General features: G+C 32.9%; 1 pseudogene across 1 annotated transcript; it reads left to right on the top strand.

Moving 5' to 3' along the window:
* The first annotated feature begins 360 nt into the window (after window positions 1–360).
* On the top strand, window positions 361–10,434 carry LOC111277382 (protein SEMI-ROLLED LEAF 2-like; annotated as a pseudogene). The gene is made up of 17 exons (XR_016343447.1): window positions 361–380; window positions 1,072–1,188; window positions 1,308–1,422; window positions 1,954–2,082; window positions 2,313–2,360; window positions 2,520–2,719; window positions 2,858–3,037; window positions 3,133–3,426; window positions 3,513–3,678; window positions 3,895–4,289; window positions 4,389–4,538; window positions 4,965–5,043; window positions 5,137–5,261; window positions 5,408–5,486; window positions 9,713–9,816; window positions 9,896–10,030; window positions 10,296–10,434. The product of XR_016343447.1 is annotated as a protein SEMI-ROLLED LEAF 2-like (transcript).
* Window positions 10,435–15,487: the final 5,053 nt, after the last annotated feature.

The following is a 15,487-nucleotide window of genomic DNA, read 5'->3' as shown; positions in this document are numbered from 1 at the left end:
ATTATATATTACTTGGTAAAAGAATGAAAGAAATTCCAAATAAATAACCTTCCGTAAATGATTTCTTAAACATTATTACTTTGTCTGTGTGAGGGTTGAATAAAAAAAAAATCGATGATATCAAAAAGATATAGTCTTTAGGTTTAAATACAAGCAACTCATTACAAGAACCAACTAGTATGGAACCATATTTTCGTATATTGTACATGGATGATGACCTAGCACAAACTCTCTTCATGTTAGCGTTTTCATCAATATTAAAGCACTCATTTTTTAGACTTTCATTTAAGAAAAAAACACTCATTCATCCTCAAATAATGGATCATAGTGAACAAAAACCATTGAAAAAGCATGTTAAAGATGTATTTCAATAAAGTGAGGTGTGGAGGTTAAACTACACAATGTCCTGCATACTTTTTGGCATTTCAAAACTTCATCTGTAAGCAGTTTAATTAGAATATTTATAATAATTTGATTTGAAAAATTAGATTTAATTACTAATATTGTACCTTCAAATCACAATCGTGTCAAAAAATAAAAGAATTGCATCATTTTTATTTAAAGCAGTATCTAATATTTGTCATTCAATCTAGTTTAATAATTAAAAAAATAAATACTGTAATATTTATGATATATAGTATGTACTAGACACTATAAAACAAAAAAATAAAGAAGAAATTAATTAAGAACAAAAAAAGCAAAGAAAAAGGAAGGAGAGGAAATTGCAAAGAAAAAAAGAAGATAAAAAAAATAAAGAAAGAAGACCCACTAGGAGAATAGAGTTAGGACTCTAGTTGATTGGCCTGACCGCTATTTTTAGATGGTAGAATGAAAGCTATTTATATAAAGAAATAGGCAGGTACATACAAGGATTAGATTTTTAATTTGACTTAGATACAACAAATTAATGAGTTTTGATCCACTTGATAAGATGCACATATCAAGAGGATATATTAAAAAAATAATATTATCGGCATTGGTCATGACATCGGCATTTGTCCAATGATTAGCATCAAACATTTTTTCGGACCAACATTATTACTAACAATGATTAAAACACATATTCGAAAGCCGAAGAAAGCTGCATGATCTACAACAAGTTCATGAGCTGCGTTATGAGCACTTCAAATTCATCAATATTGTTACAGAAGCTTACAACAAGTTGCTTTGCATGTGTAAGGAACAGATGTAACTAATCACTTCCCTTTTATTTTTTTGTTATTAATTGTATTTCTGAGTGTTGTGTGGGGAGTTATTAACTATCTTGCCTTTTCTTGTATGATAAACCTTGCTTTTCTACCTATTAGGGCATTTTTTGCTGTTAACTTGCTAAATGTTGTTGGTGAACTACTTGACAACTCTAAGCAAGATGCTATGCGGATCCGTGGATGCCAAACCTTGACAACTTTTATCTATAGTTAGGTTAATGGTCACTTTCCTTTCCTTTGGAAAACTAAAAGTAAAAAATGATTGCATCTATATGAATATGTAAAATATCAGATCGTTTTTAATGGTTATACCTTACGTCTTGATGTATATCGAAAACTTTCTTAAGAATGCTATAGGTTCGCAATGTGAATGACATTGGAGGCTTTCTCACGTCACCAATGTCAGAATATGAATAACTCAACCAGGCTATGTGTATCTTATTTTTACAAAAAGATTAAGCAGACTTGGAAGGCTAGGGTACAGATAAAACATGTACTTTCTTGAGTTTGCATAGAGGGGAATGATGAACATTATTTACTCTTTATGTTACATGTAAAAACAAAGGATGGCATATAACCATTTCTGCTATCTGATATGAAAGTCATGTATTGCTGCAAGTATTCTTTTGACATGGGGTGCATTGGCTTATAGATAATATGAAAAATAAATTTTTCATTTCCATATATGGAGTGGACACCATTTTTACCAATCCTAATCCGTACTCATAATCTGTTGTATTAACAGGCAGATGGAACTTACACGCATAACATTGAAAAATTTGTTCATAATGTGTGTAAGTTCGCACGTAAGGATGGGGAAGAAGATCAAAGACGTTGCTTAAGGGCTTCTAGCTTGCAGTGCCTTCCGGCCATGGTATTTTTAAAAGTTCATTACCTTTTCCATGTCTAATTTGTTCACAAAGATAATAATGTAATGAAGTAACTTTCTCAATTTCAAACTTCTTCCATCAATGTTGAACCTCTTTTTTTTTTGGTACTAGAATGTTGAATCTCTTATAATATGCCGTTTTGTTGTCTTTTATTTTTATTAATTATTTTTCTGGAATAGAATGTAGTTTAGCTTATAGGCCTTTTCCTTGGTAGGTCTGGTTCATGGCATGATATTCATATATTTTTGCTGCTCTTGATGAGGTTGGTGCATTTCATGGTTATTTTCTTGTGACTACCTCATCCCCCCTCATTTCCCTTCTCTCTCTCAATGTGTAGAATTGCTTTACTGGTTACCATGGGGAATAACCTTCTCTCTCTTTTTCTTTTCTTTTTTAAAATGTTGATATATCCAAACTGCAGATGGTACATGCCACTTTAGATAACTATGAGCTAGACACTCATGCTAAAGATGATAGTGAGAGAGGTGAGCCCCATCATAATTGGGTAGATGAAGTGGTTCGAAGCGAGGGTAGAGGTGCAATTGTTGCCTGTGATGCCAGCCATAGGAACTTGATTATCAGGCCCCAACCTGAGAAAAGGGATCCCACTCTTTTGACGAGGTGGTGTTATTATTGAGCTGTAAAGCAGAAATTTTATAGGATAAAACAAACTATTTTATAAAACATTGGTATGACAGAATGGTTTTCTTCTTCTCCCAACCTTCCATTTTCCTAAATAGCTTTTTGTTCTTGTTATAGGGAAGAGATTGAGACACCTAAAGTTTGGGCTCAAATTTGTATTCAAAGAATGGTTGAGCTGGCAAAAGAGAGTACAACATTGTGCCAAGTGCTGGATCCAATGTTTGTCTACTTTGATTCAAGACAGCACTGGGTTCCTCAGCAGGGGTTGGCAATGGTGGTTTTGTCTGATATGTCCTACTGGGAGGCTTCAGATACATTTGTTATCATATTTTTCTTAAGGAAGCTACCAAATATGATCAGTATTCAACAATTTTATGATTTTGGTTACTGACTTTGCTATTGATTTCAGGGAATCAACAACTGATTTTAGCCGCAGTCATACATCATCTAGACCACAAAAATGTGGCACATGATCCTCAACTAAAATCTTATATCATACAAGTTGCAGCTGCTTTAGCTAGGCAAATTAGATCTAGAGGGGTGCTGGCTGAAATTTGTTTTGTTAGTGACCTATGCAGGCATATGAGGAAAAGTTTCCAAGCCACTCTTGAATCAGTAGGAGTGCAGGAGTCAAATATCTTGCTCAAAATTCCATTGAAGACTGCTTGCTGGAAATAGCAAAAGGGGTAACTTAGAAGTTGTTTTTGGTACATTCTGGTGTGTTTTATACAATGCTTTTAGCTTAATTGGTTTTCCATTGGTTTTTTACTAGATTGATGATGCGTGACCTCTATTCGACATGATGACGATATCACTGGAGAAGTTGCCTTCTTCTGGAGTAGTTGCTAGTGCAACGATTGGATCACTGATGGTCCTTGCTCATATGATTTCATTAGCATTAGTCTCTCGCTCACAACAGGAAAGATCCATTTGAGATGGTGTTGGTGCCCCTGTTATTGTTAAATTTTATGTATTCTTTGCCTCCTTCCCTACTTTCTAGGTTCGTGATTTCTTGAAATTACTGATATATGTATTCTTGACCAAAATCTAGACATTTTAGTATATTAAAATTATTTTGGACAGTGCTCGAAATTTTCTTAGTCACAGCTTGGTGAACCACTTTCCAAACATTCTCACATAGGTGTTTCTGGAAGCACTTCTTGTCCAACTGATGAAAGCAATGTTGCATCCTAATGTTGAGGCCCGTGTGGGAGCACACCAGATATTTTCAGCTCTTCTTATTCGGAGTTCTAATCGTCCTAGACATGAAGTTGCATCTCTGCGATCTGGTTTTGTCTATGAACCGAGAAGATGGCGTTCCAACAATGCTTCTGCCTTTGCATCCATATCAGCTCTACTTGAAAAGCTTCGAAGGGAAAAGGATGGCATTAAAATAGAAAAGAATGGTTATACTATTCATGATGCTTTTAAAGGAAAGGATAATGTGGAAGAGGATTGGAAGCAGGGCCATGTTCTGAAGAGTTCCCCTAACATCTACAATATAACCTCTATTATTGACTGAACAGCTGCACCAAACATGGTTGAGGCTGTAAGCAGTTTCTTCTTTTCATGATTAGGTTATATGTGAGCATCTAGTTTAAGTCTTAGTCTTTGATGCCATTATTCTGGTCTATTAATATTTGCACAGGAACCATATATCATGCCAATGACAGAGAATCAGATAATGCAGTTACTGTCGGCTTTCTGGATACAGGCTACTCTTCCTGATAATTTACCTTCTAACATAGAAGCTATATCTCACTCTTTTGTGTTGACGCCAATTTCTTTACGCTTGAAGGTGACTTGAAATACTACATGGTGTTAGCATTTAGTAAATCTGAACTTTTTTTCCTGAAGTTATTTTTGGGCCGTTTCCAGAGAGACCATGCTACATTGAGTTGAATGAGGAGTCAATTAAATGGTTAACAGAAAGTTGGGTTTAAACCATTATTGCAATTTATAGTAAAAGGCAAATTCAATTGCAGCACCTGCTACCAATTTCATCAATTTGCATTTTTATAACGGGCTAAATCACAGTGATGGTTTCTTTTAATTAAAACAGAATAGGGCAGCTGAGAGCTGCCGAGAAAATCAGGAGATGGGCTTCACAGGGACAAATTTTTACTAAGAAAAATTCACATGATGAATGGCTGGTAACTAATCTGCATGTATGGTTTTTTACTTTGCCTGACTGCTAACAGTCTCCTAAATTGTGATTGCACAGAACATTAATGACAACCTTGTTGTCCGCTTCTTCCAGCTTCCCTTATCTCTGAGGAATATCTCCTTGGACTCTAGCAATGGTATGGGCTATTAACAGACAGGCTTTCACATTTTCTGATAGGATATTAATTTTTCATCCCTTTCTTTTATTGCTTTTGTGGGTATGGTGTCAGGGATGTTAAGTCCAGCATCGCAGAGATCAATTTTTATGCTGTCAATGGGCATGCTGATGTTTGCAGCTAAGATATATCAAATTCCTGATCTAAACGATCTCATCAAGTCTATAGTGCCGCATGACGTAAGTTTCTTTCTCCTTCAATTGCCTCATCTAAGACCTTTTTTCGGCTGGGAAATGGGATAAAGTTAGTAGATTTCGTGGTATGGAACTCATTATATCAGTACACTGCGATCTTACTTATTAGAGCCATGCTTATCTATTTTCAGGCTGATCCTTGTCTGGGTATCAGTGAAGACCTTCTATTTGTAAAGCATCAGGCTGACGTTAGAAGTTATGGATTTGTTATTGTGAAAAAATTAAGAAATAAATCAGTATAAAAATTTAATGTATGTTGAAAAACTGCTTAATGAGAATTATACAAGAATTTTAGGTTTATATATAACTAACTAGGGGTTAAATTAGAAAACTAAATCTTTCTAAAAAATTAATCCTATAATTGATGGATTGTTTATCCTAATTTTATGTATACAAATACTTAATTCTAGATATACAAATATAAATATACAGATTATACGATTACAACTAGCTGTAAATGAGTGTTTTCCCACACTCTCTCTCAAGCTGGTGAATAAGTGTTTTTCATTCCTAACTTAAAAATAATTTCTTGAAATGTTGCACTACTGAGACCTTTAGTCAAAACATCTGCAAGTTGACCTTTGGTTGATACATAATGTATACAAATCAACCCACTGTTTAATTTCTCCTTTATGAAATGTCGGTCTACTTCAATGTGTTTTGTTTTATCATGTTGCACAGGATTGTGTGCAATGCTTATTGCAGACTTGTTATCACAGTAGAGTATCATTGATCCACCCCACTTGATCTTCAAGTCTTCTAGAATAATCTTTAACCATAGTAGTTCACAAATTTCTTGAGCTATTGCTCTGAATTCTGCTTAAACACTTAATCTTGCCATCACATTTTGTCTTTTACTCCTCAAATTCACAAGATTACCACCTAAAAAAGTGCAGTAGCCTGAGGTGGATCTTCTATCAGTTACTGAACCTGCATAATCAGCATCTGTATATGCTTCTAGAACTAACCTCGAATTTCTTTTGAATAAGATACATCTCTCAAGATTGACATTCAAATAATGCAATATACGATAAACAGCCTGCAGGTACATTTCTTTAGGACTATGCATAAATTGACTTACTACACTTACAGCATATGCTATATCAAGTCTAGTATGTGAGAGATAAATGAGTCTTTCAATTAATCTTTGGTACATTTCTCTATTTACAGCAGCATCTTCATTAGCTTCTTTAATTTTATGATTAGGATCTATAGTGATATTTGCAGGTTTACATGTAAGCTTCTCAGTTTCCTTCAGAAGATTCATCACATATTTCTGTTGTGAGATAAAAATATCATGCTGTGAGTGAGCTACTTCAATTTTTAAGAAGTACTTCAATCTCCTTAGCTCTTTTATCTCAAATTCTTTAGTCAAACATTGTTTTAGAGATTCTCTCTCTTTTTCATCATCTTCAGTTACAATTATATCATCAACATACCCTAATAGAACTGTGACTCTCCCTAAATTAAAGTGCTTGATAAATAATGTGTGATCTCCTTGACTCTGTTTATATCTCATTGCTAGCATCACTTTGGTAAATCTCCCAAACCAAGCTCTAGGAGACTGTTTAAGGCCATATAAAGCTTTTTTTAGCCTGCATACTTTGTTTGCTTCTAGATGACCTCCAAATCCCGGTGGAACCTTCATATATATTTCTTCTTTCAAATCACCATGTAGAAAAACATTCTTTACATCAAATTGTTGAAGCTGCCTATTGTAATTTGCAGCCAATGATAATAAAATCTTAATTGTATTCATCTTAGCAACTGGAGTAAAGGTTTCATGGTAATCCACTTCATAGGTTTGAGTGTAGCCCTTAGCCACTAACTTGGCTTTATACATTTCAACAGTACCATCTACCTTATATTTTACAGTAAAAATCCATTTACACCCCCATTGAATTTTTTTCTTTAGGTAATTTTACCAGTTCCCATGTCTGATTTTTCTCTAAGGCCTTTATTTCTATTTTCATGGCTTGCCTCCATTTCTCACTGGATAATGCATCGAATAATGTAGTTAGAACAGAAATAGTGTTTAGGCTCATAAGAAAAATTTTGTGGGATTGTGAGAATTTTTCAAATGACACAAAATTAGAGATTGGGTATAATGGATGCTTGGTACATTCTCTAGTTCCTTTCTTAATGGCAATAGGCAGATCATAATCACTAGTTATAGTTTTAGGAGATTCATGCTCATTTTGAGAAACAGAGTCAAAAACTGTAGTTACCTCATTTCTAAAGTTAGGATCAGGTTCTTAAATTAGCACTGATTCAAGATCTGAAACTTTTCTTTTTGAGTACGCCTATAATTCTTTCATAGAATCAAGAACAATAATATCCTTTGTCACATCTTTCGTATTTGGAATGGGTTCAGACTCAAATTCAGTGTTTGACTTGGGCTTAACAGAAACAAGTTTTGACTCAGAAGAATTAATGGGTGTAAATGTTGAAGAAGAGGGCAAATCAAGCAAAAAAAAAATCTTTATCCTTATCTTCCATAAATGAAGTCTCCCATTGAAGATAAGGTTGAGTAAAAAATAGTTTATTTTCTTCAAAAGTGACATTTGCAGACACATAATTTTTTTGTAGGAGGATGATAGCACTTATATCCTTTTTGAGTTGAAGAATACCCAACAAAAATACACTTAATTGCTCTTGAATCCAATTTTTTCTTGTTATGACTGTGAACATGAACAAATAATGTACAACCAAATATCCTAGGTATGAAATTGTTTGTGGTATTGAAGTTGGGATAAAATTGTGAGAGTAGTTCCATAAAAGTTTTAAATCTCAAAACCCTTGAAAATAACCTATTTATAATATGTGTGACAGTGAAAACAGCTTATCCCAGTAAAATTTAGGTACATTTGTTTTAAAAAAAAAGGCTCAGGTTGTGGCTAGTAAATTGTTGTTTCTTCTCTCTGCCACTCCATTCTGCTATGGAATATTAATACAAGATGACTCATGGATAATCTTTTCTTTTTGGAAATATGTAGATAGACTTTGGTTGAAGTAGTCTTTTGCATTATCAGACCTAAATCTCTTGATTCTCACTCCAAATTGATTTTGGATCATGTTTTGGAAGCTTAAAAATATACTATTCACATCTAATTTGGATTTAAGTAAAAAAACTTAAGAGATCTTGGTACAATCTATGAATGAAATAAATTATCTCGCACCAAAAATATTAAGAATTATAGAAGGACCTCAAATGTCACTATAAATCAAGTAAAAGGGAGTAAAGCTTCTTTTGTTACTGATTGAAAAAGACACACGTCTATGCTTTGCAAGTTCGCAAACATCATAATGAAAATCTTCGACATTTAATCCTTTGATCAAAAAAGGAAACATGTTTCTCAAGGTTCCAAAAGAAGGATGTCCAAGACGAAAATGATAAAATCAGATTTTGTCTTTATTAAAAGATTTTTCAGAAAGAAATGACAGAGGTAAATTATTCTTGATACTACTTGTGTTATTTGATGTCTCAAGATAGTATAGCCATCCTTCTCCTTAGCAAGTCCAATCATTTTTCTCGAACTTTGGTCCTGAAATTCACAATAAAAGGGATAAAAAGTTACTTTGTAATTCATATCTTTGGTAAATTTTTGTATAGATATCAAATTAGTAGACAATCCAAGAACATGTAAAACATTTTTTAGAACAAACAAGGGATTAACTTAAACATCTCCTAATCCTGCCACTGTGGTAAGTGAACCATCTGCAACAACAATTTTCTTATTACTAGGACACAAGTTATATGTACTAAACTTTTGTGAGGAATGTGTCATGTGGTTTGTGGCTCCTAAGTCAATGATCAAAGAACTCGTAATAGGCTTAGTCAAGACATTTAATCCATGAGAACCGGAAGCTTTACCTGAACTAGAAACCTTACCCAAAGAACATATCACAGTAGGCTTTTCAAAGATTTTCAATAAGTTTCTCAGCTTTTCAATCTCTTCCCTGTCGAACTCTCCTTGTTTCTGAAACATCTGTAGTACTTAAATGATTTTTTCAGTTAACATTTTCTCAAATTGGATGGTAGTGATATCTTTCTTTGAAAGGGTTCGGCAATGAAGGCCTAAACAAAATTCAGCAATGAAGGCCTAAAAAAGTCAACAATGAAGGCTGAAAATTTTGCTTCCCAAGAAGAGTCTAAAGCTCTGATACCTTGTGAAAAAACTAAGAAATAAATCAGTGTGGAAACTGAATGTATATTGGAAAACTGCTTATTGAGAATTATACAAGAATCTTAGGTTTATATACAACTAACTAGGGGTTAAACTAGAAAACTAAATCTTCTTAAAAAACTAATCCTATAATTGAGGGATTGTCTATCCTAATTTTAGAGATACAAATACTTAATTCTAAAGATACAAATATAAATATACAAATTACAAGATTACAATCAGCTGTAAATAAGTGTTTTCTCACAATTACTGATAACCAACTGGCCTCTTCTTTGCTATTGGAGTTGCGGGGTAAAATATATGAATCCAACATGATGGATATCTTGGTTCAGAATTTATCTACCATTACTGAGGTACAATATACTATTAACAAGTTCCCTCTCTCTCTCTCTCTCTACAACCTTCTAACTCAAATATTTTGTGCTTGTTAAGGTAGAGATAGATGATCTTAGAAAGCAGCTGTCTGAACCATCCTGATGATGCATTCATGTTTGGCCCACGATCTATACTTGACTTGGATCATAATCAAATGATTTCCCAATCAAAAGAATCACTTTCCTTTGATGAGTAAGATTTAGCATTTCTTCTAATTGAATCAACTTACCTGAGAGAAGTTTGTTGCCTGTACGTTTTACATTTCTCTTATCTGGAAAATTAGAAAATTTTGAATGATTGAAATTCTTAAGTGTTAGCTTAGGTGTAGCAGTGAACTGTACTTGGCATGCTCCTTTGCGATCTGCCATATTTTTCTACATTGAGCGTTTCTCTTATAATACTAAGTAGTAATATAAGTTTTTTGGATCTACCTTAATGGTCACTGCTTATGTGGCAGTATGTTCAAACAAGCCCATTACATGAGGATGATGCAACAAGTGAAGTGTCTGTTCGTGATCTTTCCCACTTCATTCCAAAGGTGCCTGCATCGCCGTCTATCTCTCATGTTATTAGCATTGGACAGCTCTTGGAATCGGTAATCTCTTGTACATTTTCTCTATCAACCTTCAAAATTCTCAATTTCTCTGCATTTACATGCCGTATAAGCATATTCTTTTCATACTACTGTTTTTAGGCACTTGAGGTGGCTGGTCAAGTTGCAGCGACATCTATCTCTACATCACCTCTCCCATATGATACCATGGCTAGCCAATGTGAAGCATTTGGCACATGTACAAGGAAGAAGCTCTCCAATTGGTTGGCCCACGAAAATCATCAAAATGGTGCTACTGATAAAATTTTACCAACAGCTCCTGCTGATAGGCAGATGACTCTTATGAAGGTAAACAACAAATTACTTCAAGTTTTGGGATTAACAACGGTCTTTCTTTCTAATAAAACTGCAATGTCTCGCTAGTCTAGGTGTGGAAAGAACAGAAACATGACATAAAACACATTAATCACCTTTAATGACTCGTTTACCGAAAATGTTTATGACAAACATTGCTACGTCTCAATCATGATCTGCTCTATTTTTTAACTTGTTTGCTGGTTTTTATACCGATAAGAGACGAAACTGCTTTTAATGGAGCTGTCTTCGCGGCTAGACCCAAGCTTGGCTATGAGGTTGCCTCCTGCTAGTCCTTTCGACAACTTCCTCAAAGCTGCGAAGTGTTAAAAGAATGGCCCACAATATTGTAGTTGTTGTAAAGCTATAGGAAGTGACTAGAGAGAATGTACCTTGAGGGCTTAAATGCCTAATTAATCATTGTATGTACTCTATTCTTCAAAGAGCTTGTTTTAGTCATGGCATAGGATGCTTCTCTCACTCTTATCTCTCCTTCTCAAATTTATTGTCATTTTTTTTTCCATTAACTGTTGGTATCCCAAACGCAAAACTAACGAACTCAACCTCTTTTGGGTCCAAGTCCAGCAACCTCTTTTTTCTATGTATGGTTCTTGGGTTTGCATATTGCTGTTGTCGGTCTGGATGGGCCATTATTGGGCTGCTCAGCCTAGTTTTTAAAATGCCCAGTGACTCGTGAGTGACAAAGTGGAAAACTGGCATCTTCAAAACCTGCTCAGATAGGGCACCATCAAATAGCACGCAACTAATGATCATATCATTCGTGATTCTTTGAGGGCATTTATGGCTTTTTGGCTATCTTTTCATCCGTTTAAGAATACCCTCTATTCTATTCTTGAAGGTTACCAATACATTCACTCAAACAAGGCTTAATCAACCCCATCAGGAACTACTAGTCCATGCACACGTGAGATTGTTAAGTCCTATTATTAGTTGGTACAAGTGGATCATATGGTAAAAATTATAATAAAAAAATTCAAAAGAAGAAAAGGGGACATTTCACCACCAATCCACGGAGAGCAGATTGGTTGAGAATGGAGTAAATTTCTCGTAGTCGTATGTCCAATTGGGTTTCTATTCTGAATTCCGATAAGAGGGAAATGGAAGGAAGGAAAAAGGAAAGAAAAGGGATCCCCACAACTGGGCAGTGTACAGTCAAATCAGTGTTAGGGATAGGCGTAGGAGTAGGGTTAAGGGTAGGGGAACCGGGGAAGCTAGGCTTGTGTATCCATAAATCATCTCCTACTCCCCTAACCTTATCTTCATGTCTCTACTCCTTATGGTAAGTCATTCATTGATTTTGTGCCATAGACAACATTATATTGATTGTGGCCACCAACTTTCATCACCAATTCTCCTCCCTTTGAGCATTGAACAATACTGAACATGGGGGTGGGGATGGGAATGGGGGCCATTCCCCTTTGCTTTACATTTCCACACATGCCCACTTACATGTCAAGCACCAAATTAACGTATCTTGCTGATTCATTGCCCCATCATCTTCAACAGTTATTGATATTGTATGTATTAGCTGGACTAGAAGTGTCCTAGGTAGGTGAATGTGACAGTTAAAGATGTTTATGAAGGGAGGCGAATATGATTGTCCCTTACTAAATATAATTTTATACACTTCATTCACTTGAGTGTAAACGACGGCGTAATAATTTTTATTTGTGGAAAAAATTTGCAAAAATTGGGTTCCAGTTTGATGTGAGATTGAATTGGGTGGTTTGTCTTGACTCCTGAGATATGATCATGAAAATATTGCGCTTCGATGAAAAGGGGCAAATAATTATATCCCAAAAAGTTGGGGGATCTCTTATCATTTTCATTTTGTTTTGATTTGGTGCAAGCTAGATTGCTCTCATTTAGCACCTGCTCAAGAATCTTTTATCCACCGTTTATTTATTTACTGTGAAACTAATCATGATAGACATGTAGCCACTCAAACATTTTATAATGTTCTTCGGATTATAACGCATTTATTTAGCATCTCAATCCAATAAAACAATAATCAAATCAAATTAGTATGTCTTTTGTTTGTATAAAGCGTAGCATATCAAGTCAAAGATTCGCCTGCCTTAACAGCTATCCTTTGAACGTTACAGACGCCTTAAATATTTTTATTACCACATTTGGTCCTCCAAAAAAATCATTTCTTGGTAAGATACCCATTATTACTTTGCTCCTTTTGACTATTTTTTAATAGAAAATTATGATTAGAAACAATCTTATTCATCTCAATAAACCGCAAAATTGAAAAATGTGCCATGCATCCTAAAAAAAAAAAAAGTAAGTGGCCAGTTTTTAAAGTCTTAATTGGTTTAGGGAAAAATAGTCACTCAATTGAAGCAACATCATTTCTTTCATTACAAGCTAACCCCAAAAATAAAATTGTCATTTGAAGACAAAACTTAATGATTAAAGGAGCATTAAAAAAAAAAAAAAGCAATCACCTTAACCATGGAAAGGGGAAAAAAAAAAAAAGAAGCAATCAATCACCCTCCAAAAAGTCATATTCTGTCCCAAGGAGAGGCGAAAATCAAAAGGAAAGTCTCTTTCCTCCGTTAATTTAGGTTTTACAAAGATTAACTCTTTGATAATGCACCCCTAAAGTTGGACCAAACAAAAACAATTTCACCGGTACAAAATTGTCTGTATCATGTCACCAATAATTCGGAAAATTTGCACAAAACTATCAATTTTATTGATGATATTTTTGAATTTTTTAGCTTGAAAGAGCATGTGAGAGATTGAAGGTGAAATGATATAAATTTATAATAAAAAAACACGATCTGAGAGCATTAGAATTGGTTCTCCAAAGCATATTCCGACATTTAAATTAATTATGTATTTAGGATTTAAGAAAGAAAGAGATAAAACATGTGTCTAAAGCTTTAATGAAAAAAAATCTTAAGCCTTAAGTTGTTACATTTATAGTCTTTTTTTTTTATTTTATATATAAGATGAATGAGGATAATTTGATTTAAATAATTGGTAATTGATTATGTATATATGAAGTTTGATAGAGTCTATGAATAATTATGAATTACATTTAATGATTTTAGATAAACGTGTATTATATTTAATAGTTTTAAATAAATATGAATCGTATATAATAATTTTAAATAAATTAAAAATTAAGTATTTAGTTTTAAAATGATATTTTGATAAAAAAATCAATAGGAATGTTGTATAAGTCCTTCATTGACTAGAGAAGAACCAATTTTTGAAGAGAGAAAACATGACAATTTAGTATATATTGTTTGGTCATTTGTAGAGATTGATCATACTAACCGAGCAAATTGACGTAATAAATTTAAATCAAAATTTTTGTTGTTAGATTAATCTGAAACCATGTTAACAAGTATCATAATTTTTTTTAAATAATTAGAAATTAACTTTTTATCATTAAATTAAAATTTAGTATTTTACTAATAGATGATATAATATTAATCTGATCTATTCTATAGTTTATATAGACTTGGTAGTTGCTGCTATCTTTGTTCCTGCAGACAAAGTTTAATGTTAGAGTCTTTTACCGATGATTAGGTTAGGTTAATGTTATATCATCTGTTTGGAACTTTTGAATGAAACAGTACAAGGGCTATAATACTTATCACCCTCCCCTACCTAGCAAAAGAAATTTCAATTTTTAAAAATACTGATAAAAAATCCATGAGTATTGCTCTATTAAAATTTGTTTGGTTGATTTCTTTGGGAATCATGTGCTTAAATCAATTATTTAATATACTGATAGTATAATTTTTTAATTTTATAAATGAAATTTATATAATAATATATATAATATTTTTTAAATTAAAATTATTTTATTTTTAATATATATTAAAAATATATATTATCATCTTAATTTTATTTATAAAATTAAAAAATTTTATTATCAATATATTTAATAATTTATCTTATTTTATTAATTACCATACAAAAATTATGTGAGTTTTACAAAGTGAATTCAATGGACAGCTGAAGAGGGATGAGTCATGAGGAATTAAAACATTTGCTATTCAAATTAAAATCAAACGAATTCGAAATCCATGGATTGAAATCCATTTTTTAAAAAAAATTTTCAGCACTACCGAGTTCTATATTGATATTAGCAATTACAGTGAAAAGCTTAGTTTTTTAATTATTATTTTAAAAGTTAAGATTTTGAATCCCATCTTAATATATAAAAAAATTTATTAATAGTAAAATTATTTTGATATTGAATTTTTTATAATGAACTTTTAATTTTGAAAGAGATTAAAATTTTAAAAAATAAATCATAAAGAATGTGACTACAAATAATAAAAGATTATACAAAAATTAATAAATAAAAATATTATTTTTAAAAAAAATGAATAAAATAAAAATTTTAAAATTACGATTTATTTGATTTTTTTGTATAATTTATTTCAAAATTATGGCATAAAAATTTAGTTTCAGGGTATTGTTGATTTTTTTTTTGTAGTACTGGAAGAGAAGAGAAGGTACCCAATCACTGTACGTGAACAGCAGTAATCCACTTCCCTTATTTCTAAGGGACCCAGATTCCTCAGTAACACAACCAATGAGGTTATGAAACCTGGCAGAATGTCATGTCACAGTTAAAAAACACAGACAATAGATTGATTTTTTCACCTCCATAGATACGGGCTATACCTTTACCTATCCAATAATTAATAAACACACATAAATAAATGATTTTATCAAATCTAATGGAA

The sequence above is a fragment of the Durio zibethinus genome, chromosome 7 (assembly GCF_047325235.1).
Source record: "Durio zibethinus cultivar Kanyao isolate XHJ-2024 chromosome 7, ASM4732523v1, whole genome shotgun sequence".
NCBI lineage: Eukaryota > Viridiplantae > Streptophyta > Magnoliopsida > Malvales > Malvaceae > Durio > Durio zibethinus.
This window is presented reverse-complemented; position numbering and strand designations above follow the sequence as displayed.